This window comes from Zalophus californianus, chromosome 7 (assembly GCF_009762305.2).
Source record: "Zalophus californianus isolate mZalCal1 chromosome 7, mZalCal1.pri.v2, whole genome shotgun sequence".
In the NCBI taxonomy this organism is placed as follows: Eukaryota; Metazoa; Chordata; class Mammalia; order Carnivora; family Otariidae; genus Zalophus; species Zalophus californianus.
The window spans coordinates 19,725,137-19,751,094 of NC_045601.1; the positions used below are offsets into that span (position 1 = coordinate 19,725,137).

At 39.4% G+C, this 25,958-nt stretch overlaps 1 pseudogene; it reads right to left on the reverse strand.

The window, feature by feature from the left end:
* The window catches only part of LOC113927841, an 83,576-nt pseudogene that overhangs the window by 1,983 nt on the left and 55,635 nt on the right, over nt 1-25,958 (reverse strand).

Sequence of the window (25,958 nt, forward strand, 5' to 3'; positions counted from 1 at the left end):
ATCCTAAAGAAAATATTCAAAGTAGGTATCAAGTGTCCTATGTGTCCCACATGAATAACCAACTGACCCCGAAGTATTTACCTCCTTGGTCTTAATTCAGGTGCTCATATGAGAACGGTCTGTTTTCACTCTTTTTCTTTCCATTGGTCTGTGAGTCTGTACTATACCAATTCTTACCTGCTTTAACTACAGCAGCTTTCTATAAATCTTTTTTTCGGGCAAATCAAATCCTCTCATTGTGTAATTCTTTTTCAAGTTTGTTATAGCCATTTTTGTTCCTTTGCATTTCCATGTACATCTTAGTACTGACATATCAATTTTCAAAAATGTACGTGCTGGGATTTCTATTGGAACTGCATTGAATTCATAGAATAATCTGAGGGGAATTGAAAGCACTGAGTCTCCAAAAATATTGATGTGGTATATCTATCATTTATGTAGATCGTAATATCTTTCAATAATATGAAAAGATCTTGAATTGTTTGTAGTTGGTATATAAGAATAAAAATAAAATGATTTGTGTAGAATTAGTTTAGTTTCAATGACTATGATAATTCTAGAAGTTAATTTATAAAGTTGCATTTTTATGTATAGAAACATAGGGTTTTTTTTTTTTCTTACTTTCCAATCCCTATACATTTTATTTCTTTTTTTTAAAATTCTTTTTTCTATTTTGTTTCACTGGCTAGGACTTCCAACATAATTTTGAATAAAAATGGAGATAGGCAATCCAATTTTCAACATATCCCCATTAATTTATTTTAATGGCCTTTTTGTTTTAGAATAGTATCAGATTTACAGAGAACTTCAAAGACAGTACAGAGAGCTCCTACATACCTCATACCTAGTTTCCCTTGTTGCAAATATCTTATAGTAGTCATGGTACCTTTGTCACAATTAATAAGCCAACATTTATACAATTAATAAAGTCCCTGCTTTATTCAGATGTCCTAGTTTGACCTAATTCAGCTGTCTGTCCTTTGACCGAAGGGCATTGCCCTAATGCCCTCTTTCTATTCCAGGACCCCATCCAGGGTACCCTATCACATTTTACTAATATATCCCCTTAGGCTTCTTTTGGCTGTGACAGTTTCTCAGACTTTCCACGTTGCTTATGGCCTTAACACTTTTGAGGAGTACTGGCTAGGTATTTTGCAGAATGTGCCTTAATTGGGCTTGTCTGATATGTTACTAGTGATTACAGTTACAGGTTTTGAGGAGGGAGACCACCAAGAGCACGTTCCACCCTCATATCACATCAAAGGCATATACTGTCAATAGGATTGATGTTCATCCCAAACACTTGGCCGAGGTAACCTTTGTCAGGTTTCTCTACTGTAAAGCTCTTCGTTCCCCACCCCCATCCCTTTCCATATTGTTCTTTTTGGAATGAAATCACTGTGAACAGCCAGCACTTAAGGAGTGGGGAATATGCACCACATCCCTGAGGATACAGTCGCTACATAAATACTTTGGAATTCTTCCACACGGTAGATTTTTCTCTTTTCTCTCATCTGTTTATTCTATCACTTCTTTATATCAGTTTATCTGGATTGATATTGGGATAATTCCAGACTTATAGAATGGGATAGGAAGTCTTCCCTCTGCTTTTATTTTCTGTAAAAGATTGTGAAGACTTGGTGTTATTTTTTCCTTAGACATTTAGTAGAATTCACAGTGAAATTATATGTCTGTGCTTTATTTTTGAAAGTTTATAAACTATTGATTCAATTTCTTTAATAGATATTCAGGTTATCCAGTTCTCCCAGTGTGAGGGTTGATATAAAGTACTAGTCCATTTCATCTAAGTTATCAAATTTGTGTCCATAAAGTTGTTTATGACATTCCTTTCATGGGCTCTGTAGTGATAGTCATGACTCCTTTTTCTTTCACGTATATCAGTCATTTGCCTATTTTTTTCCTTGGTTAGCAAGACTCAATGTATGGATTTTGTTTGTTCTAAGAAAGTAGCTTTGGTTTTTTAAAATTTTTCTCCATTGATTTGTTTTCCACTATAATTTTTATTATTAATTTTTTGTTTATTTTAGGCTTACTTTACCTAGTTTGCTAAAGTAGATTAGGTTTTAGATCTTTCTTCTTTTCAAACATGAATTTAATGCTATATATTTTCTTCTAAGGGCTCCTTTCACTGCATTCCACAATTTGATAAATTGTAGTTTCTTTTATTTTGTTCACAATATTTTAAAATTTATCTTGATACTTCTTCTTTGACCCATGTATTATTAGGAATTATGTTAATATCCAAATAGTTTGGGATTTCCCAGCTATCTTTATGTTATTGGTTCCTAGTTTAATCCTATATAGTCTGAGGACATAACTGAATGATTTCTATCCAATATGGCAGCCACTGGCACATGTAGCAGTTTCCATTTCAGTTAATTAAAATTAAAGTTTGAAAGGATTCCCTCAGTCACAGTAGCTATATTTTAAGTGCTCAATAGCCACGTGTATTCAGTGGCTACTTTATTGTTTTGAAACAGATTAAGAACATTTCTATCATTGCAGAAATTTTTTCCCACTTTTATGGAGATAAAGTTAACATATAACATTGTGTAAGTTTAAGATGTACAATGTGCTGAGTTGATAAACTTACATATTGAAAAGGGATTACCACTGTAGCATTAGTTAACATCTCCATCACATCTTATAATTACCATTTCTTTTTTGTGGTGAGAACATTTAAGATTTACTCTTAGCAACTTGCAAGTATATAATACAGTATTGTTAATTATAGTCATCATGCTGTATATTAGATCCCCAGAACTTCTTCATCTTATAGTTGGAAACTTATACCCTTTAACCAATATCTCCCCATCCCCCCTCACTAGCCCTTCGTAACTACCATCTACGTTTCTGAGAGTTTGGCTTTTTTAGATTTCACATATAAATGATACCATGTAATATTTGTCTTTTTCTGTCTGACTTATTTCACATAACATAATGCCCTCAAGATCCATCCATATTGTTTCAAATGGCATGATTTCCTTCTTTCTTGTGGCTGCATAATATTCTAGTGTGTGTGTGCGTATCATATTGTTTTTGTCCATTCGTCCATTGATGGACACTTAGGTTGTTTCCACATCTTGGCTATTGTGGATAGTACAGCAATAAACATGGGAATGCAGACATTTCTTTGCTATCCTGTTTTCATTTCCTTTAGAAATATACACTGAAATGGAATTGCTGGATCATATGGTAGTTCTATTTCAGACAGCACTGTTATAGAACGTGACAAAAGAGGATATCTTTATGATTTTAGGATAAGTTAGGATTTTTTAAACAGTCACAAAAAATAGCGATAATTATAAAGGAAATTATGCTAAGTTAAACTAAATAAACCTTTAAAAATTTTCCCTTAAATAAGCCAGTAAGGGAGCAAAAGATAAGTTAACAGAGCAGGGAAATCTATTTACTACACAATAAAAACAAAGTGCTCAAATTTGAAATATGTAAATAATTTATAAAATTCAATAAGAAAATACATATGACAAAATAGAAGAATGGGAGAAAAAGAGTTGAAAAGATACTTCAGAGGATCCAAATAGCCAACAAACATATGCAAATGTGATCAGACTCATCAGTCATCAGGGAAATGATCATTTAAACCACAAATCAGTATCTTTCACACCTCCTAGATTGGCTAAAATTAGAAAGTGTTGACAATACCAATTGTTGGCAAAGGCAGAGGACCCAGAGCTCACATGCATTGCATTTGAGAGTGTGAACTTGTACAACCATTTGGAGAACTTTTATCCACCGAAGTTGAAGACAAACATTTCTACTCATAGGTATATACTTGTCTGTACTGCAAAACATGCATTAAAAAGTTTTATAATAGCATCATATGTTAATCAACAACAGATTAGAGAAGTAAATTTTTTAAAGATTTTATTTATTTGAGAGAGCACTTGCACGTGAGAGAGCACGAGTGGGGTTGGGGGGGCAGAGGGAGAGGGAGAAGCTGACTCCCCACTGAGCAGGGAGCCTGACACGGGGCTTGATCCCAGGACCTGGGGATCATGACCTGAGCCAATGGCAGGTGCTTACCGACTGAGCCACAGTGGTGCCCCTAGAGAAATAAATTTTTGTGTAGTAACGCAATGAACTATGCAACAGTTACAATTATCAGCAATAGTTCTACTCTATAGCATGGACTAATCTCACAGATATGTTAAGGAAAACCAGACGCAGTGTAGTTCATGTGGTTTAGTTCCACTCCTATAAAATGGTAAGACTAATCAATAATATTAGCTTTCAGGATAGTGTTTATTCTTTGGGGAAAAGAAAAGGTGGAGTACTTAGAAGGGACGTTCCAGGTTTTGGTGATGTTCAATTTTTTTAAATCTAGAATCTAAATTCTAAATGATGGTTATATTGGAAGTGTTTAGTGATAATTCATCAAATCCTACACTTTTGACTTTTGAACTTCCTCTTTGTAGGTTACACACTAATGAAGTTTATTAAAATCATTTTTAATGTGCTTTTTTAAAAGAAGTATGTATATGAATGACCAAATGGACATATGAAAAATTTCTAAATCAAGGAGTAATAGGGGTGCCTGGGTGGCTCAGTCGTTAAGCAACTGCCTTCGGCTCAGGTCATGATCCCAGGGTCCTGGGATCGAGCCCAGCATCTGGCTCCCTGCTCTGCGGGAAGCCTGCTTCTCCCTCTCCCACTCCCCCCTGCTTGTGTTCCCCCTCTTGCTGTCTCTCTCTGTCAAATAAATAAATAAATAAATAAAATTTTTTTAAAAAAAAAGAAGTAATAGCAGTGGGAAAAATACAAATTAAAACAAGATAATATTTCACAATCATCACATTGGTCAAAAATATTGTAATGTGACAAAATTAAATGCTGGTAGTAATGTAAGAAATAATCATTCTCATAACTGCTGATGAGAATGTAAACATCCTAGAATATTTGTAGCACAATTTGGTAAAGTTCTGTGTTTAGGTACTTGATGAATTAAAAGGGTTGTCCAAAGAAATAGACTTAGTAGGATGTGCATGTGTTATAGAAGCCAAGGGCAGGCTGCCCCAAAGTGGACCACTTTAGCATCAAGATTATTTTAAGTTAAAAAACAATCAAAGATATTCCTCCTGAAACCTTTCATTGCCTTTCTCTAATTTGGACTGAAAGCTTAGGCTGGTGGCACAGCTGTTCTGGAACTTTCCTTTGCCATTATTCTAAATTCTTTCTTCGCTTCTCATATTGTTGGAGCTCTCACTGCATTGATCTCAATACCTCGCCTTACTGATGTTAGTAACTTTCTGAAGAAAAGGTGTTTGAAAGTAAATAATTTTGAGTGCCTATATGCCTGAAAATACTATTACTTTACCCTCATATTTGATTTAATGTTTGAGTCATTACATGACTCTAGATTAGAATCTTTATTTTCTCAATTTTAGTTTTTTAAAGGTTTTGTTTATTTATTTGAGAGAAAGCGGGGAGCCTGGAAGGGCAGAGGCAGAGGGAGAAGCAGGAGAAGCAGGCTCCCGGCTGAGCAGGGAGCCTGATTGGGGGGGAGGGTACTTGATCCCAGGACCCTGGGGTGATAACCTGAGCTGCAGACTTTAAGGACATAACAATGTAAACAACTGAGCCACCCAAGTGCCTTAGCCTTCTCAATTTTAATTTCAAAGCATTTGTTTACTGAATTCTTGCTGGGGCTCTGCAAGGTTTGGCTTGAATCAGCGGCACTTGGCAGATCAGGGTTATCTGCTCCATGTATTTCTCATCTTCCTTGGAGATGTAAGCCTGATTGCTAGTTAGAGAGTGTGGAACTCTCAATGTTCAGCCTGCACGTGTTCACCCACTCCCCTCTTTCCAGCATGGCACTTTGCCCTTCATTATACCATGCTGGGCATCCTCTTCAGTATAATTCCTCCTGATAAGGAACCGTAGGTATTCTATAGGCATGTAAATGGTAACCTGCCCTACAAGACTGCAGAGAGGATCTCCAAGTAATTGAACTTTGAAGGGACATTAAACTAACTTTAAACTGCTTAGAGTCTACCCTAGAACTCTATCATTGCTGTTAAAAGAATCTTTCTCTCCAGTTCCTAAATTTTTCCAGGTCCGCCCTTTGGATTACATTGTTTCACTTATGCACCTCTCTTACAAGTACCTAGATCTCTGCATTCTCATCTGTGTTATGTCAGATACCATGCTTTGTATGCTTTCCATTTTCAAAATATTTGTAGCTGTTTCTCATTCCCTGTTGTCTCCTTTCTCAGTCTATTTGATTTGGGGTTTTTTAAACTTTTAAAATTCATCTGTTGTCATGTTACTGGACTTTTAGGAGTAAATGGAGATAAACAAATGCATTCAGTATGCCTTGTTTAACCAGAATTCAAACCAAATCATGCCTTAGCCCTATTTAAAAATCATCAGTGGTTCCACACAAAATTCAATTTGCAGTCTAATGTTTGCAAGATGACATTTGTTGCTTCTCAACATCACTTCTACTCATACTATTTCTTTGCTCTTTACTAAAATTCATCCTGTTTTCCTAAGATGCCATGTTCTCTTTCATCTTAGGGCATTTGCTCTGAATGCCCCTTCCTCTCTGTTCCTTCGTTTAGCTCCTCACAGCCTTCAGCTTTCAGCATAAGTATCACCGGCTCTTTCCCCTTCCCCCAAGCTAGGATGGATGCCCATTATTTCCTCTACGATGGTATCCTGTGTGATGCTAGTCACTTGGGCACTGCATTATAATGTAAGTTTACTACTGTATTTTCCACTCCACATTATAAAATCTAATCAGGAACTTGGTCTTCTTCACTGTAAGAACATCAACATTCAGTATCTGTGTAGCAAGTATGCATTAAAAATTTGATGAATGAATCTCGAATGAGCACTAGACTCTAATCAAAAACATGAGTTCATATCCCAGTTTCCTCCATTGACCAACTCTGTGATCTTTGAATAGGTAAAGAGCATACTGTTTAGAGGATGTGGTGAGGTCAGTTTCTGGCTCTGCCATTTCTTCTATGATCTCAGGAGATCATCATCTCTCCAATCTACATTTTCTCAGCTTTAAATGGAGTTCAAATACATGCCCTGTTGTCTGCCCAAAGTGATACAAAGATAATATTCATAAATATGCAGCTCATTTTATAAATGCATAAAATATGCTAAAATTCAATCATGCTTTAAAAAGCTATTGAATACCGATTACTGTGTGTCCTGGCACATTCTTTGCTGTGCATGTGTAAGTGGCTTTTCTGTTTAAATTATCAGCCTCTCATTTAAGTGTCTATAATGATATAATATAATACAATTAAGAGCAAAAGTACAAAGTGTCCCTGTTATTAACATAATTTTAAGTAATTATAAATTATAAAATATTTTTAAAGTGCCAATTAAATTTAGCAATATTTTTCCATAGGTTACGTATTCCTATTTAACCATTATAATTTTAATTCCATGTTCATTTTTATATAATTTTCAACAGTTAATGTAGAACAGCTCGGAAAAATATAAATGAAATTCTAACCAATTTGGACAATTCTCTTTATTGCCTTCTGTTTCTACATTGTGCAGGATAATCTAATATTCATGAGATCAAATAGCCAAATACAATTATAACATCTCAGTTTGTAGAAGATTGTATTTTGTGTTATGGACTTGATGTGGAGGCCCCTCTATTATGTGGGGGCAGGATACACTTTTAACTATTTCTTCACAGAGCTGATTGACACCATCTTCTAGAAAATGCACAGTAATCAATGTTATGACTGATTCCTCTATTGAATTGAAAATCCTCTTTAAATCCACCAAAGGCCATTTTAAAATAAATTTATCTGCAATATGATTTTCATGTCTAAACTAGTCATTATATGTTTATTTGATTGCCTGGAAATTGTAAAAGAAAATAAAAAAGATAGGACAAAGAACACTTAACAAAGTCGTCTTTTCTCAGAATCATTTAAGAACATCATTTGTGAAGATTTATTTATAAATCTTAATGTTTAAAAAAACTCAAATGTTTTAATGGGAATGTCTTCACAGTTTGATAGGGATTTTTTCGAAGAGAGGAGTTGAATCAAGGCACATCTCTACATAGATTATGTCATATTTTTAAATGGTTAAATTTATCTGTTTTGAATATATTTTGAAATGTTCAGTTGGTAAAGCATATAACCCCTTAAAGAATATAACTGCTTGTCTAGTTAATGCATGTAACACTTTGAGGAAATTGTGTACGGATACTAGTTCACTAGTCACTGTAGGCAATGTATATCTACCTTATTTATACACATGCTCTGTGGCAAATACTATTTTAAGTCCTATACCGGTATTAACACCTTTAATGGAATAGCCCTATAATATGGGTACTTTTCCTATTCATAGTTTACAGGTAAGGGAATGGGCCCCAGATGACACAGATATGAGGTGGTAGGTCCCAGACACAATCCCACAACATCCGGTTCCAGAGTCCCTGCTCTTCCCCCTGCAGTGCTGCTGATCCCAGCACTCATCAGGTAGTAGCTTCAAGGGCAGAAGACTAGTCTCTTGTTATTCAGGTAAAACAGTTTGTGGATTGGAACTGTTTGGCCGCAAGGGGGCAAGCTTTGCAAATTCAATCCTGCTGAACAGTGACAGAAAAAGTTCTGCACTCCTGACTAATTTACCTAGGAGTTTCCTTGTAGCAAAGACCATCAAGTCTCAGCAGTGGGTTGTCCAATGTATGTGGTTAGGGCCTTCTGAGTCAGTGAGAATATCAAGAGGGTTTCAAGATTTGCTACATACTAATTAAATACATGTTAGGGGTTGAAGGGTGATACATAACAAAAAGACTTCGTCAAAATTTCAGACTTTGGCCCTTTGAAAACAAAACCGTGAGGCCAGAACCAGCATAGTTGTCATACTTGGATCGAAATACTCTGAAAAGCAAGATACTGGGTCAATAATTTCCTTTTCTTCTCTCCCACCAATTCTACGTTAACAAATTCATTGAGGCCTGTTCCATTCCAGGAATTGTTCAAGTTGAATATAAAATGTCAATGCAACCAATATTGCTTTTACTTTCATCAGTGTGGTGGTCGAGTAAGTCTAAGTTAAACTTCATTAACAAAAAACCCTCAAACCTCAGTGGCTTAACCTAGAACACGTTTATTTTTTGCTCACGGAGGATCTGATGTGGATCTGGGCCAGGCCCTGGGCAACTGTCTACCCCATGATGCTGGGGATCCAGGCTACTCCCATATTGTGGTGTCACTATATCAACTGCTGCTTCTATAATCACTAAACCAGGGCAAAAGAGGACTGAACAATCTTGCCCCAGCTATTAAAATGCTTTGGCCCTGAAGTGACAGGCTTTACTTCTGTTTACAAGGCATTGGTGAGTACTAGTCACGAAAGTCTGTCTGTATATATGCGGGTTAGAAAAATATAAGTCTACCATGTGCCCGGAAGGAGAGGACACTAGAAGTTTCTCCCATATGTAGATCACTGTTTCTAAAAGACTAGGCAGAGAGTAAGCAAACACATTTATATTGTGAGAGATAAGGAGTTACTCCAGTAGTTTAAGTGCATTCACATGAGGGTTCCTATTGATGTATGAAAAGCTATGAAAAGCTAAAACTCAGACAATTGTCTAGTGGCAAATATATTAAAGGAAGTGTTTTACCCATCATATGTTTTTAAGCTTGAACCAGGGCTGAACCTTGGTGTTATTGACAACAATTCTTTGTTGGAGGGGGCTTTTCAGTGCCCTGTACCATGTTTAACAACAGCCCTGGTCCCTCCCCACCAGATGCCAATAGCCAACACCCCTCCCCACCCAGATGTGACAACCAAATATGCCTCCAGACATTGCCACATGTCTCTGAAAAGGCAAAATCACTCTTGGTTGAGACCCACTGGTTTGAAACATCCTCCTTCAACACCAAACCTTAGAGTTAACACAGTAACATATGCATGTGTATATGCTTTACATTCTATAAAACACTTTATTTACTTGGCTTTATTTTACTAAAATAGTAAGATTGGAAGAAAATGGTATTATTATATTTAACACAAGGACACAAGTTGAAAAAGGTGTCATGCTCTGTCCATATCCCAAGGTGAGTAAATGGCGGGGAGACAACTCTTTCTAAATCCTCTCACTCCAGACTCATAAATATGCATAAGTGTTTATTGAGTACGTCCTGTAGGACAGGCACTGTTGTCACTCTAGAGGATACAAAGATAAAAGGTCCAGTTCCTGATTTCAGGAGACTCACAGTCTAGTGGATAAAAGAGGCAAATGAACGTAAAATTACATTGGTGGTAATTAAGTGCTGCTAGAAAGGCTCCCAGTGCTTCAAGGGGAGGCATTTCACCCACAGGACCATCGGAGAAGCAGGGGAAACACTGCAAGAGAAAGGAGGGAGTGATAGGAGGCAACGGAACAAAGAGAATGCTGAATTTCATTTCCGACTCACCACAGAGAAAAGGAACTGAAATAGAGAGCACTACTGAGCAGATCAAGAAGAGAGGAAAGCGCCATAGTCTGAGCTGTGAGAGGGAAGAATTGTGAAAAATGCCGCTAAGCCCCAAACCTGCAGGCAGGTGTTGTCTGAATACTCGCCAGAGACACAGACACCCTTCTCTTCACAGGTGTTCTCTGATGTTGATTCATTGAGCGCTCCAGGAAAACATTAAAAATTAAAAAAAAAGGGGCGCCTGGGTGGCTCAGTCCTTAAGCGTCTGCCTTCGGCTCAGGTCATGATCCCAGGGTCCTGGGATCGAGCCCCGCATCAGGCTCCCTGCCCAGCGGGAAGCCTGCTTCTCCCTCTCCCACTCCCTGTGCTTGTGTTCCCTTTCTTGCTATCTCTCTCTCTCTGTCAAATAAATAAAATCTTAAAAAAGCAAAAAAAAAAAAATCCACTTATAAAAAAAAAATAAAAAAAAAAAAACCCTCAGCCCCTATGTTTCTGAAGCAGAAGAAAAGTGAACGAATACGATTAGGTTTAAAGAAAGGATTTTTCGGGGCGCCTGGGTGGCGGTTAAGCGACGGACTCTTGATTCTGGCTCAGGTCATGAACTCAGGGTCCTGAGATCGAGCCCCAAGTTGGGCTCTGCACTGGGCATGGAGCCTACTTAAGATTCTCTCTCCCTTTCCCTCTGCCCCTCCTCCCCACACAAAAAAATAAAATAAATAAAATAAACTTTCTAAAATGAAGATTTTATTTATTTGAGAGACAGAGAATATGAAAGAGAGTGAGCACAGCAGGGATGGGGCAGAAGGAGAGGGAGAAGCAGACTCCCCGTTGAGCAGGGAGCTGGGACTGGGACTCAGGGCTCAATCCCAGGACCTGGGATCATGACCTGAGCTGAAGGTAGATGCTTAACCCATTGAACCACCCAGGCACCCCTAAAATAAAATAAACTTTAAAAGTGTACCAGACGGCCTTTGCACTTTCATCTCCTACCTGTGATACTGGGGATTATCTTTGATGTTTTAGATTCCTTGTTTGGAAACCAGAGAGGGGGCAAAGGTTATTTTCTCACAGGGGAGGATCTACCGCCTTCAAGTGCTCTTTTCTCTCCATCATGAATCAGTTCACCTCTCTCTCAGCCTTGACCCATATTGTGCTGTTCCTTTGGTCATCCACCTGCACGACTCACAAACCGTGACTCACCCCTTTTCCTGCCCAGCTATTATCTCACCAGGTCAGTCTCACTTCACCCTCTGGGCAGGTCCTGCCTGCCCCTTGTGTGAAATCCCACTTCTTTTCCTCATCTGAGGCATTGAAATGAGTCCAGGCTTTCTGCGTTCAGCTGCTGCATGGGTTGCTATTGGCAGTCTTAGCAGTCCTTGTGTTGGTTGAGGGCAAAAATTCCTCACTGGGACTCATCCGCATCCAAATTCCCCGGTGTGCCCCCTGCAGAGAAAAACAGTGGGAGGGGCAGTACCTGTCAACTCAATTTGACAAATCCTGCAAGAGTAAAACTGGAGAGATCTATGGGCAGGAAGAGCAGCTTAAAAGAGGTGGAGAATTGGGGGAAAGAGCTGGGGGTGGGGAGGAAGGTTCAGTGTCTTTGTGACTTGGGTAGGGAGGGGGTAAAAATATGTAGCACAGGAGGGACAATCTCCTCTGGGCTGGATCCCCTGGAGGTTGGCCCCTGAGTGCCTGGGAAGTCCCTGGGGGACAGGTTCCCTCTGCATCCAGAGAAGGGAGCTACAGGAAGGGAGGTGGCAATGAAGGGGTACGGCTTACAGACACAAGATTGGAAAAGCATGCTTCTCTAACAAGAGGAAAATGGGAAGAGAGCAGGGGGAAGTGGCATCAGGAGCAGTAAAAATAACCTGGGAAGGCAAAGGGGGTTCACTGAGCAATGGGGTCTCTGGCATAGCCCTGTTAGTGTCTAAAAGGTTTATTACAGTGTCCTGGTTAGGAGCAGAGCCCAGGGCAGAAATCTCAGCTCTGCCACTTCTAGCCATGCTATCTTGGAAAATTTACTTACATTCTCTAAGCCTCTTTAAGTCATTCCTATAGAAGTTTCGTGAGCATCTACTGAAATGAAACACGCGCAATTGTGCGAGGCCAGACATGAGGGTGGGGGTGGGGGTCGGCGCGGTACTCAATAGTTGACCAGCTCCTTCTTTTTTTTTTAAAAAAGATTTTATTTATTTATTTGAGAGAGAGAGAGAATGAGAGATAGAAAGCACGAGAGGGAAGAGGGTCAGAGGGAGAAGCAGACTCCCTGCTCAGCAGGAAGCCCGATGTGGGACTCGATCCCGGAACTCCAGGATCACGACCTGAGCTGAAGGCAGTCGTTTAACCAACTGAGCCACCCAGGCGCCCTGACCAGCTCCTTCTGTCTGTCAAAATGAGGGGCTGGGCAGATGACGGTGGGGTGGAGCAGGGGCAGCTTGAATAGTAGATAAAAGCACAGGCTTTGAGTCAGACAAAACTAGATTGAAATCCAGTTTGATTTAGACCTAGACTAGATTCAGACCTGCACCTTGCAAGCGTCCTTATCTTGATCACTCCAGGTAAACTTTATGACCCTCAGCGTCCTCATCTTTAAGTGAAGCTTAATAAAATATATCTCAAAGAGGTACTTTATAAGGATTAAAGTCAGGATTAGATATTACAGAACAGTTTCTGGCATAGACTAAGTCCAATAAATTCCAGCCAATGTTATCAGGACTCCAGCAATTAGGTTGGCTTTTTGTTTTGGATTGAGCATTCTCAGGGTGATGATCTATGAAATACTTTATTTCCACAAAAATGTATTACATTCTTATGATGATCAAGGCCGTGGCCTAGACACTAAGGGCAAGGCACTTATTTAGAAATAATAAAATCTAATGCCTGTCTTCAAAGTGGTCACAGTCTGATGGACTGAGCAGACATATAGGTATTAGCAGGAAAATGGTCCAGTTGCCAAATGGGAAGGAAGGAGTCAATTCTTATTGTAAAGATCCAGAGTCCCCAGGAAGCTGATCATGACGGATGGGGATTTCAAGGCAGAGAATTGGAGGAAGGATGCCTTAGGGAGTTGGAATAACTGTGCAGGAAGACCAAATATGAAAATGTTTGATATATTTGGAGAGTAATTTGGGGTGTGTGTTGTGGGTTGCTATAAAAAATTATAACTTGATACTTTTTTTAATGATGGAACTATTTCCTTTTTTTAATGATGGAACTATTTCTTATTCAACAAGCCCTCATAGCACCTTGCGCAAGGTAATCTTCAGTGAAATAAATTAAATTGAAGATGCTTTCTCATTAGATTCTAATTTCCCAAATATCCTAAAGTTTATTGCTTTTTTTGCATGATAAGTTTATTTTGTAGAGCCATTCCAATTAATATGCTTAGGTGTCTCTGCTGGCAGTGTTTCAGAAATAATAATAGCATGACTTTTAAAATTTTCATAGCAATTTTCGTGGCTTTAAATAATTCATCCTTCATACAAGATTCTGTAAAACTATGTAACAATTTAGCCACTACCGCCTTTTGATTCTGGCTGATAATTATGAGGTTCCTTTCTGTCAGGTAGTAGAAACAAAGAAAAGCCTTCCTCTGCCTTGTTGAGTGAAAGGACATGGAGGTGGAGGTCCAGAGAATGTGTCATTTCCCCAGGAAAGGAGGCAGCTGATCCAAAGATGCTCCAGTGCAAAACAGGAATGAGCGAAAGACTGGTGAGCAATGTGGTCATTAAATGCACTCAGCTGGACTATCCACTCCTGACCTACATATTAACAAAGAGGGAGAAGGAGGAAGGAGGGAGAAGGTGTTGTAGAGGCAAGAACACTCTTCAGAATCAGAAGTATTACTGGAGGGATCCAGTCCTCAAATGTATTTGAAGTCCATTTTGTTTCAGTAAGAACATAAGGAAGCAAAGCAGGATTATGAGATTCAAAGGATTATTATTTCAGTGTTTGTATTGCCTGTGAAATACTGTACTGTCAGCCGACCTTGAATTTATCTGGCTCATTCTTACCTCACCAGGAGTTTCCTCCCTGCAGGGCCTTCCCTTGACCCCACACTCTCCTCCAGCTACAACCTTGCTGCTGCTTCTTCTCCCCGTGGTCTCATTTACAGAAAAAAGAAATGTACAGAGGTTGTCTATACTCACTCAGTTCTTCCCATTCTCCATTGTAGGGATGGCAGTAATCTCCCCGGGACTAGTGCAGTGTCAGCCCTGAGCATTGCTCACTGGGACCCTGGCTACGTTTGCACAGGTGAGGACTCCCATCGTCGACACATCCTCTTCTCTTCCCCCTGGGTGGACACTCTCTACTTCTCCTCCTTCCTCTTCGGCCATTCTTTCCCAGACTTCCTTTGTAATTCTCCATTATCCTCAGTACTATGAGACGGTGGTGTTCCCAAGGATCCCAGTTTTCTTATCTACATTACTCGCTGGTTGAAATCACCCCATTTTATGCTTTTATATCTTTTATATATTGTGTGTATTTTGTTGATTCCCAAATGTTCACCTCTGGACTGTGCTCTGAACTTTAGACTTTTATACCCACCACCTACTTACCACAGCTTAAACCAGACTCTCAATTCCCACCCCACAACTTGTTGTCGCAAAGTTTTCACCATCTCAACAAGTGTCGTCCCTGCTTGCTTGTCATTCAGGCCCCAAATCTTGGAGTCATCCTTGAATCTGTTCTTTCTCTCACACCCCATCTAATCCACCAGCCATTACTTTCACTCTATATTATAAAAATTTTTTAAATTGACTGCTATGTGTCTGGTACTGATCTAAAAAAGCTGTAGATACAGAAAGAATAAAGCAGACAAAAATCCATGCCCTCAGGTTCTGGTGACTTTTTTTTTAAGATTTTATTTATTTATTTGAGAGAGAGCATGAGAGCATGAGCAGGGGGGAGGGGCAGAGGGAGAAGCAGACTCTGCTGAGCAGGGAGCCCGATGTGGGACTCCATCCCAGGACCCCAGGACCACGACCTGAGCCGAAGGCAGACACTTAACCACCTGAGCTGCCCTTTAAAACAGATTGACAAGCCACCTTTCACCTCCTACATATCCACTGTTACCACTTGAGACAACACCACCCACCTGTCACGAAATTATGGCAGGAGCCTCAGGCTTCCTCTCTGTGTCCCCACCGTCTCTTGTCAGTCAGCAGCTGGAATGATCATTTTAAGACATAACTCAGACCATGATTTTTCTCTGCACATAACCCTCCAATGGCTCCCAGGGGAGCCAAATCTCACCCTGAGCAAAATCCAGAGTCCATAACAAAACCCACAAGGCTCTCTATGATCTTGGCCCTGCTATTGCTCCAATACCCACTAGCATCCTGCTCTCTCTGACTTTGCTACAGCCACACAGCCCCCTTGCTTTTCCCCTCGAACACCTTAAGCAGTTCACAACACAGGACCTTAGTTCTTGGGGCTTGGCATTTTCCCACACTTGAGATTTCTAAAACATCACCTGACTGCGGAGGCCTTCCCTCATCTTCAATATACAATAGGGTTGATATCGCCATCTTTCTCTCTTCCCCTTCCATGTTTTAGATATGTATGTCTGTACATCTTGCCAGTCTCCTCCATCTCAAATGTAAGCCTTGGAAGGCTAAGACTTTGTTTTGCTCACTGCTGTATCTCCATCTCCTGCAGCAGTAACAAGAAAAGATTATGCACTCAATAAATATTTATTGAATTATCTTCAATCCTGAAATTCTATAATTTGTTAATTTACAAGTGTGTTGATAGAGAGTCCTTTTGATGAAGGGTCTATATTTGTGAGTCTGCTTATACTAGATACGTGTGCCAGTTATGGCTCAGGAGCGGGGTTGCTGAGCTTCCCAGAGACCACATTAACGTTCTGTTCTATCCAAATTAAGTGTAAACTTTCAAGTCTAAAAATCAAGTATCCCGTCTCTTTGTTGTGACTCATTTTCCATATTTGCTAAAGAATTAAACAGAGAGCCTGTAGTAAATAGGCAGTTACAAAGGCCCTGGGAGGCAGTACAAGTCATTAGCATTCAGTGGTTTATGGCTCTCTGTGTCAAATTAATCACCTCAAAATCAGGCATGTGGATAAACTATGAAGCCAGGTGAATTATGAAGAGAGGAAATAAATATATGCAATTTGATCCTTAGATAGCGAACTTTGTAGGACACCATTTCAATACAGCAGAAGGCTAGAGCAGTTGAGAAATCATGGTTTAAAGGAGTACATATGCAGATATTCTTGGAAAAAAAAATCACTTGGCAGCCCTGAAAAAAAATTTTTTTAAATAAAAGAGAAGGTATCCATGCAATAAGAGCACTGGTTTCTTGTCCAGCTCCCACTACCTGACTCGCCCCCACCTAAGCTCCTGCCACATGGAAACCTTACCATTCTGTGTCTTCTTTGATAGATCCAAACATTTACATGAAATTTCCTATGCTTGGTCTGCCTTCATCCTATCACCTAGGTACTGCCAATTCTGTCTGTATGACCCAGTTCCAATATCGCCTTCTTTGTAAACTCTTTTCTGAATCCTTTGATAGACTTAGTTGCTTTTTCTTCTCTATTGTTATATCCATTGTACATCTGTCTACCACAGAATCTGACTGCATTAACTAGCTTGTGACTTTACCTCGTTTCTCTTGGCTCCTTGGGGATCAGAAATATCTTCCTTATTGTTATACCTCCAGCACCTAACCTAATGTCTTCTTATAGTGGATTATCTTCTCATAACTTTGTTGAAATTAAGAAAATAGCCTTAAGTGTTATGACTTCCATAAAGTGTATTTGAAACTTCCAAAGATCCTAGAATCTTAGATAATGCAAACTTGTTCATATGAAACAGGATACATCAGAGTAATCTCTTTTCCTATCTCAGAGGCACACACTAGTGTAATATAACCTTTTGTGTGTGTTAGTATCTCCTTAAGCACCTTGTTCACAATAATACAATTCATGTCTTTTTTGCTGAAGGGCTCAAAACATCATTTTGGGATCAGTTCAGCCATCTTCCTATGAGTCTCCATTAAATAGGAAGGAAATGGTTATTTCCAGCTTGTTTTCTATCTTATGTTGGGTTTATAGATGAGCAAACTAAAGTACCAACTGGTGGAACCAGCTTACTCAGTTACTCACTAAGACCTAGCTAGAAAACAACTAGTTCATTTTGGTTTTATTTCCCCTTTAGAATTTCATTACTAATTTTTGTTCTTCTCTCAGTAATACTTAAGTGTTGACAAAAAAAACCTTAATCTTGTTATTCAGTTATCACTGATTATCCTTCGAATGTCTTAGAAATAATTTTTCTTCTCTTCTAACAGCAGGATGTGTTTCTTTTTCTTTTTTCCTTTTTTTAACAATGACCAAATTTTGCTTTATATTATTATTGCTATTATTAATTACTAGATTTGCAACTCATATGTATCTATCGGCCTCATTGTTAGACATTTATTGACTTTGTCTCTGAATGGAAAGTGCCTAAAGGACAAGGACTGACTTTGTAAACCCCTGATCCTGGAAGATGCTTCATCACCATAAGTGCTGCCCGTGGGTGAGACCATCCTTGGATTCTTTTGAATCTTGATGAGACAGAAATTTCAGGACATTAAAACACTAAAAGAAAAACACAGAAGGCTTATACTCTCCCTTTATTCCCCTGTAACCACCAAGCTAAATACCACACAGCTGGTCCTTGCAATGTTTGCAGCCCCCTGCTGCAGGTGACATTCTTCAGGCTCATCAGCTTCCGCTTCCGGTACTCAGGGTGCGTGAAGCTGCTTTGGAAAACACAGGGTTGTTTTGTCCTCACGCTGTAGTTAAAGCCCACAAGGAAGCCCACTAGGGGTTCCAGCAAAGAGAGGGTGTGCTCCTCACTTCCATTGACGCTTCCCTGGATAGAAGCTGGGCCACCCTCGTAGTGTGCAATTATAATTTCTGATTGCCTTATTTGAGCTACAAAGAAGCAAGCTCTTTAATATTTATAAAAATATAAAACACAGCAGGTGTGAATTCTCAACCAAAGGTCTTTACACAGCTTCGCCGACATTCCTTTTGCTTCCCTCACTGCAGATGGGCAGTCCAGCTTCCCGAGGGGGCTCGTGGACCGTATGTGTTAACCTCCAGTGTTCCTGTGAAAGAGAAGTCATTGCAGGGCCTGCTGGGGGCTCAGGTCCCACGGAGGGTGTTTCCCACAGTACCTTCCTGCTGCGGCACTTGTTAAATATCGATAGAATTAAATTATTATTCTTTTCATGCCCTCACTCTGCTTCTCAGCTTACCACAGTGTACAGCTCAGGTGCTTAAACATGTTTGTAGCATAAAATTGGCTTAGCCTCTTTAAAAGAGCTGCTGAAATTAATACTAGAATTTACATTTGCTGCATCTGATTTCTTTCTTTCTTTTTTCTCTTTCTTTCTTTCTTTCTCTCTTCCTTCCTTTCTTCCTTCCTTCCTTCTCTCTCTCTCTTTCTCTTTCTTTCTCAATCCATTTAGACACAATAGATCATAGGGTCTAACTTTATTGTGATTTGTATTTCAGCCTAAGCAAAAAATAAACCATTCCTTCTCCTGCAGACCAGTTCCCCTAGAAGCTAATGGCATGTCTCAGGAACACTGAGAATTCTCCTCAAGAGATCCACATTTTCTTGCCAGAATACCTGGATACATTTTGATAAACTCTTGGCCTTTTAATTTTGCCCTTGTGTCCCACAGCAGATATAACTGTTTGGAGCCAGACTCCAAATCTTTAGTCTAGAGATTAGGTGAAACAAGACAACCCTTACCTCATGGGCCATAATTTTAGGGAGAGCTAGGTTATTTTTAAATGGAAAAAATCTCACTGGATTCACCACTGAACAGAATGTAGTATCATTGCTTTAGACAGGTGCTCCAGATTAGGTCAGAGTTAGCCCTTCTCTTGTTACCAGAATTCATGAGAAGGTCTTCTTTGACTGTATAGAAAAGAGTCATTTCCCCAAAACTTAACTTTCAACAGTGCTTTCTCAACCTATTTGAACACCTAATTCTACTGCTGAAATGAGACTGTAGAGGTGACTACATTTGGATGAGGCCATCAAAATCTGTCAGTGATTTATTGCTCTGTGATGTTCTTTGAAACTCTCACTTGATGCTTTGAGAGAAGAGAATCCCATTCATCACTTCCACTTCCAGTGGATCATTGATTTAAAAATCAGTCTTCAGTGTTTGGGGAAATGTGAATCTCTCCCTCTCTATAAATAGTAATAATAATAGTAACAGTGTTGGACAGGTGATTCATGAGTGTCATTTGAAGTTAAAGGCAGAGTTCCTACAGTTATATCAAATTTGAGTCTTAATGCAATATAAAAATGAATTAGTAAATCCTTGTAGGTTGTTCTGGGACAACTGCCACAATAATCACAGTGGAGTTTTGGTTAGAAAGTGCTAAGGCATAAGATCACAATTGATTTATGGGGGGGGGGTGGGAGGCACTAATTTTTCTGTTTTAAAGTCTGAAGACAACTGTCCTCAAAGTCAATATTGTTCACTTGGGTGGAAAGAACTGCTTTTTTTCTGTACTTTTTCTGAACTAAACAAATTAAATTAACTTTTTATGAAGATTACTTTAACTTGCAAAATCATCTGAATTACATTAACTTCAAAAATCATTTCATATAGTATCATCTGGATCAGTTGCTGTGAAAGGATTTAGGAATTGACACCAATTCACCCTTGTCGTGAGGATCTAATATCTCATGTCAATTGCCAAAATAATCCCATCTATTTTAACTGATTCGAGGTATGCCTGATTAATGATGGTTAGTGCTCTTTATTTAGAGCTGAATTTACAATTACCCACAAGTTACATAAGGGAGCTACTAGAGTTTTTCAACTGTCCCAGTGTGATGAAAAGCCCAGGGCTTTGTTTCATGGCTCTGTGCTAAGAACTTAAGCTGGGGTGTGTTTAGATTGTTTGTGCTTCTCAGAAGGTATGAATGATTTTTAGGGCACTGATGTCGTCAGATTGTTCAAATTGGAACTAAACCTTTTGCAATTAATATGATTTTCCTATTTACAAGAGTAAATTTTGGTTTAATCAATAGGGTCATGTACAATTTCCCTGGATATCATTTTTTTTTAATTTTAAGAATCATTTTACATTGTTCTTTCTTAAACTATCCAAGGACAACCCTTGGAGGATGTCTTCAATATCTATGAATGTTTCTGAAACTCCTCAGTTTTGTCTGTGGGAGCAGACAAAACGAGAGACAACTGGAAGGGCCCGGAGTGTTTCTGATATCAGCTCTTGCAGTCTTTTTTTTTTTTTTCCCCTCTCTCCCTCACTGATTCTTCTTCAAATGTCAGCTGTAAGCATTCTCCTCCCTCTCCTATGGCTCTGTGTAGAGTATTACTCATTATTTGTCTCGGGAATCATACTATTTTTAGTAGTTCAGTCAGGGGTTTAGGGATATAGTTTGAACAAATACTACAATTCAAATAAAGAAAACCCTAAGGCTCTCAGGTTCCTGACTCTGACAACAGAGAGACAGGTGAGAAGGAAGGTAATTCAATCTCACCATCATTTGCGACATATGGCTCTGAGAGCTTCTGTATCTTTTGTTTGAGCAGACCTCGAACGTGTCTCTTCCTAAGAGTGTTCTGGCACAAAACCCTCATCCCCTTTTTCTTATGGGAGGTTGACCACTCCTCACACGCTGTACCCTCAGAAGAGAAAAATCTTCAGTATAGAGGTTTTCTCCCACAACTGTCTTCCAAGTCCTCTGACAGGTGCAGGAGCAATAGATTTGCCTTCTAAGCAGCAGTTTGTCAGAGGGAGTGTCATAGAGCCAGCAGAACCTTCTTTTTCTTGTTTTTTTCTTTTAAAATAGAAGCACTTTCTCTGGCGACCTATTATAATCTACTCCAGGGATTCCCCTCAGATCTCCTATTTAAGAGAAAGGGTAGCGGAGCAGAGGCAATGTGAGGGTGAGGGAGAGGGGAGGGGCAAGGAGACCACTGCTAGTCCTACAGGGAAGATAAACAGGTGATCTGCAGCCAGAACACAGACACTCCCCGCAATCTGACTCACGTTGGCTGTTGCATTTGCTGGGAAAAAGACTGTTATGAACAGAGTGTTTATGTCCCTCCCCAATAACTCATATGTTGAAAACTAACCCCCAATGTGATGAGTTAGGAGGCAGAGCCTTTGGGAGGTGATCAGTGCCCTTATAAAAGAGGCCCCAGAGAGCTGTCTCACCTATTCCCACCAGGTGAGGACACATCAGAGAAGACACTTGTCTGTGAACCAGGAAGTAGGTTCTCACCAGATACCAAATCTACTGACACCTTGATCTTGGATTTACCAGACAGTAGACGTGTGAGAAATCAACTTCTTTTGTTTATAAGCCACACAGTCTTTGGCACTTTGTTAGAGCAAACTGAACAGACAAGATAGAAATGATTTCATGTACTGCAGAGTCACAGGATTCCTCCCAGAGCTATTGTATGGTTTGATACCAACATGACAGTGGGTTAAATCCCCTTCTCCTTTTTCCTTCTCCCTCTCTGTGTAAATATACCCACCCACCCACACTCTAAAACAGGGCTTTCTATTCAGAAACTCTTGTCTTTAAGATGAACCCTTTGATTACAGGCAAAACGCAACCAAATTTCTTCTTCATTTTCCTCTATGTATGTGATTAAGACACGCTTCCTTTAGGGAATCTTGCTGAGTGGAATCCCCTTTATTTCCCATCCATTTAATTATGCCTGGACTTTTGTAACAACCAAATTAGCCACGGTTTGGTTGTGTGGGCACGTGAAAACTTTAATGTAGAGTAAGATTCTTCCTCCTCATACCCCACTCATATTGGTTAGACCACAGAAATTAGAGACTATTATACAACCTCAAGTCAGATTTAAATAAAGAATATGTCAATATGCCATCTTAGCAACTGGCATGGGTTCTAAATAGGAAAATAAGGAAAGTGTTGAGTTTCTCATTCCACTTCAGATGTTTCTGATTAAAAAATAATTTAATAATAAAAAATCTTAGTTTTTCTACTTATGACAAGTGATCAAATAGAGCTGTTCAGATTGGCAAGTGAGCTGAAGGATAGGATGCAATTTTGAAGATATGTTGATAAATACCTCCCTCTTTAATAACTAATTAAGGTATATCTAGCACTTAGATGTGCACCGTGCCATTTTCCAGTATGAGTTTTCTTCTAATTATTACACTGAATCATTTGTTTCTCCTCCTCCTTTATTCATTCCTCTATAGGTCTCTTTGGAAAACAACAATGGATGGTATAATCATTCCTCTTGCTAATTATTTCAAAAGAAAATGGAAATAAATGTGTTTCATAAAAAAAGAGTGCTGGATACTATCCTGGAACATGTTAAATGTTGAGGCCAATTATACCTAAACACTTCATGTTGGGCAAGTAGCAACACTGGAGAATTGTTAAAGTTTTTTTTTCAAAGCATATCAGAAAAATTAGAGTAATGTATTTCAAATTAAAATATCTCAAATTGTGGGCATAGTTGGGTATGTGTACACACAACTGCATTTTCAAAAGATCTAGGCAATATAGGGGCGCCTGGGTGGCTCAGTCCTTAAGTGTCTGCCTTCGGCTCAGGTCATGATCCCGGGGTCCTGGGATTGAGCCCCGCATGGAGCCCCGCATCGGGCTCCCTGCTCAGCAGGAGGCCTGCTTCTCTCTCTCCCACTCTCCCTGCTTGTGTTCCCTCTCTCTCTCACTGTGTCTCCCTGTCAAATAAATAAATAAAATCTTTAAAAAAAGAAGATCTAGGCAATATATATTCAGTTAAGTCTCCTCATCACTGAATGGTTAGCATGGTATATATTTTTAGGGGATATAATGATCATTTTGACCATTAATATTTTGTTTACCTACACTCTCTAGTAATCTCTATTTTTTGAAGCTATAGCTAGCATTAAATTTTCATATCAACATTTGCCATTTTAAATTAAATATGGATAAATTCTTCATAGACAGACATTTATCAAGTAAGCGCTTCTTCCATGCCAAATATACCGCTTCTCAAATGAAAAATGATTTAAGGAACTGAGAATGCCTAGCCTATGACAGACAAGATTGATGCAGACCTCTCTCTGTAACATAGTTACCATATTTGAAAAACTGTGGAGAAGAGATTCACTTTACACAGTGTAGCTCTGAAGACAATAATATTCGTTTTTATTTAGCAGACATTTATGAGAACATTCCACGTGCCAGTCACTGTCAAAGATGTTGGAGATACCAAAGTAAATATTTCTCTACTTTCAAGAAGCGAACTGTCTATTGAAAGTTAAATAGGTCAACGCTACAGGGGAGATAATTTCCATCTAACACAAAAATTCCCTAACAATTAGAACTATCCAGAAAGATAACGTAGAGTCTTGGAGTTCTCATCACTAAGTTTAGCTGTGATAATACTCCAAGGATGGGGTATAATAGAAGGAGAGCCCAGGGCAACGGACTTAGTAGCCATAATATTAGATATGAGTGAGTGAAAGAAACATCATCGGGATGTAGACATTAGGCCATAGTCAGTAGTAGGAAAGCAAGTAGGCAATGCGAGCTATGTAAGGAGAAATCCAGAAGCTGAGTCAGCAATAAAGCTAGAAATGAGTCAGAGGAAGAGTCTCAGCAGTTCAAGTCGTGCATGATGAAAGTTACTGGCAAACTGACCATCTCTGAAGCCTGTGGGAGATGAATTTTTAGTGTGGGGGAAAAAAAAAGATCTGCACAATCCCTGAAAAAGGACCATGCAAATGCCAAAGTTAATAAGGCAGTCATATTTAACAAATAAAAATACTGGTTGCCCAGTTAAGTTTGAATTTCAGATAAACTATATATATATACATATATATATTAGTATAAGTACATCCCATGCAATACTTATACTACAATTTTTTTCATTGTTTCAAAGTTAACTGGGCTAACTGTATTTATCTGGCAACCCTAATCAAGTTAGCATTAGTCAGGATCATGTAAAGGGGATCCACTCATAGGATTGAGTTAGATTTATCCATTCAACAGGATTAATGGGATACCTAACATTTGCCAGACACTCTGCTTAACATCGGGAGTACAAGAGTAAGCAAAACAGACATGACCGAGTGGGAGAATAAGACCATTGAATATAAGTGCCGTGGCGGAGGAAGCACAGGGTGTTATGCACGCACACACTAGGAAGATCCAACTCATTCCAGAGGGGTCAGAACATTTTCCCCAAACATATGACTAAATCCAAATCTGAAGCATCTGTAAGAGTCAGTCAGAGGAAGGAGCAGGGTAAGTGTTACTAGCAGAGGAAATAGCAAATATATGAGATTGAGCCAGGATTATTCAGAAAGATGCAAATTGTTCACTGAGACTGGAGTTTGGAGTTACAAAAGATGCGTTTGAAGCAAGAACTAGATTATGAAGGTCCTTGGAAGCAGGAAATCTGGAGGCCACCCTAAGGGAAATGGAAATCTCCAGAAAGCTCGACAGGCTAAGGATAGATATGGAGGGGATCATGTGATCAAATTTGCCTAAGAGATATAAACAGGTCATCAGGTTGGTAACACAGAACATCCCCCATTTCAGTGCCCTCTCACAAGACCAACTAGCAACTATCATAGACAAGGCACCATTGTGAATATCCCAGAACTCAGGGCTGAAGCACCCTTCCCTGGACCACAGGGACCTGGAAGGACCAGATTAGAAGGATAAGAGGAGTGGCTATACTCTGACTGGATAGCCCTTCGCTGACTGGCAGAGAACTGCACTGAGAGGGCCCCCTTGGACCTGTGGTTTCTCCAGTGGGAAAAGGAGAGTCCAAGGTAGATATCCAGTTTCACCAGCATAGAGGGACACTACATGGGAGGTCCACTGGGGTCTTGCTTCAAAGGGATTGCAGGAGAATCAATGGGGCTTAGCCACTGTAGGTTAGATTAGGATGGAGAAGTGGAGTTGGCCTTACAACAACCCCAAAATTGAAATAGTACTACCATATGATCCAGCAATTCTACTTCTGGGTATACATCTGAAAGAAATGAAATCACTCTCTTGAAGACATAGCCACACTCCTTTGTTTATTGCAGCATTATTTACAATAGCCAAGACACGGAAACAACTTAAGTGTCCATTGATGGACAAATGGATAAAGAAAATGTGGAAAATGTGATATTGATCTATCTATCTATCTATCCATCTACCTATATTCCTGCCATTTTCAACAACACAGATGCATCTGGAGGATGTTATGCTAAGTGAAATGTTAGATAAAGAAAGACAAAATGTGATCCTACTTATATATGGAAACTAAAAAACTGAATTCAGGGGTGTCTGGGTGGCTCAGTCAGTTAAGTGTCTGCCATCAGCTCAAGTCATGATCTCGGGGTCCTGGGATTGAGCCCAGAGTCCAGCTCCCTGCTCAGCGGGGAATCTGCTTCTCCCTGTCCCTCTGCCCCTCCCCCTACTTATGCTCTCTCTGTCTCTCTCATGCTCTCTGTCCCTC